We start from the raw sequence: 1,884 nt of genomic DNA, 5'->3' as shown, positions 1-1,884 counted from the left end.
TAAACAAAAGCGTATGACTCAGGTTTCGGAATAAAATGCAATCGATCAGTTTTTTTGTTTGTATAACATGTAATTTTCTTTGTATACAATCATTGCACCCCCTAATGTTTCATTTAGTCGTAGCATGAAGCATTTTTTAATTGGAAAAATTTTCAAAAGCGCATTTACATGTGTGCATTACCCTTTGCAGCGCATTCTTTGATATACAAAAAATACAATATAAGTATATATTTTTTTAATTTGCTTATGACTTTTTTGTTTATATGAAATTGTACAGTCTAACGTGTCTGACATACAATTGTAAGCCAGTATTCATAGCACTTTGCCGCATTTCCGCGAAGAATAGACGAAAAATTCTTTCGATTTTTGTTGTTTGTGCGCAGGCGCGCAAGCGTGGAAACATTTTAGTTTTCCAATTCACTGAAGCGTTCTATTGTATAGTATGTACATATTTGCCTCTATAACCTCTGTTAGAGGAATTCATTTATTTTAATTTTCCATCAGTTTTTTTGTCTAATTTCGGGCGCTTTTGTACTACATATTGCCCTGAAAAGGAAACCTTATATGCTGCATTGGTTACGTCATGCATGTCATTATTTTATTCTTTTCATTTCTTTTTTGTTACTCGCGTCCGACGCGCAATCAGTCAAAATAACCGCCGACTCATCTAACATGTTTACTGCGCATGTGTGCTTTATGCGTACCCTTTTTCCGTACATATGTATGTGCATATGTATATCCTACGTTACGGGTCATTGGCTGTTGAAATGGTAATTTTTTTTTTATAATTTTCTTCTCTCCCACTACACTTGACAATGACCCTGAAACTGCTTGTTTAATCGATTTTTAAATTTATTACAAAATTATAATTGCTATGTGTACTATGTATGTAGAAATGGTTGCCGGCACAAATACACCCGCACTGGTATACTTTTCAATACGTAGCTAACCGCATAGTGGTCCCGAAAAAAATATGTCGCGCCCAATAAATATAGCTCCTTAATAAATTTTTTTCCTTTGTTCGCACGACGTCTATACTATAAAATTGTTAATGCTAACACCCATTTCAGTTTCCCTAAGTTAAAAAAAAATGACAGAAAAAGTTTTCTATAAATTTACTTGGGAGTGGCCAGAAGTGATTTTTGTGCGTACGGTTGAAATCGCAGCTCACATCGTACAGATATTTATATCTACGTATCCTCTAGGTAGTGACCAAACACCCATTCGAGAGCGAGCTAAAGTGAGAAGGCGTAAAACTGCGCGTGCGCTGGGTTTGGCTCCAGCCACGCTAAAACCCCGCCCAATGAAAAGTGAAAATGCGCCTCGCATGAGACCACCACGGGAAATGTGTACAGGACTATGATTTGAGGGTATGCACCTGGAATATACGGATTTGTGGTGGGAGTACTGGTCTTCACCGCGGTGGACGAACGTCGAGCCACAATCCGGTTCAAGTCGAGATTCTTCAAAATCTCGCTCATCAGAATCTCTTTTATAAGCGATTGGAACGTACGTATGAGCATTGCCCCCGAAACGGTGTGAAAATCGTGCGGGGCGATTTCAATGTCAAGGTGAGCGAGGAAGGGATCTTCGGTGGCACTGTTGGAAACGTCAGCCTCTACATAGATCCGCTGATCGACTTCACCGGAGCCCAATACATGCTTTAAGGTAGCACTAGGTTCCAGCATAAAACGATCCATCAAGCTAAGTGGCTGACGCCAGATCGAATCGACTCGGACCACTCTCTTCTTGCGGCCAAAACACGCACCCATAGTCGAACTTCAGCGAGCAAGAAAGAACGATGGGAGTATTAAGAAGCTGCAGAGAAAAAGATGCCGCCTGCAGAGCCACGCTGTAGCAAGAGTAGGAAGGCCGAAACCCGTG

This window comes from Rhagoletis pomonella, unplaced genomic scaffold (assembly GCF_013731165.1).
Source record: "Rhagoletis pomonella isolate Grant_MI unplaced genomic scaffold, Rhpom_1.0 Rhpom_scaffold_00005, whole genome shotgun sequence".
Lineage (NCBI taxonomy): Eukaryota > Metazoa > Arthropoda > Insecta > Diptera > Tephritidae > Rhagoletis > Rhagoletis pomonella.
Note: the sequence above shows the minus strand (reverse complement) of the source record.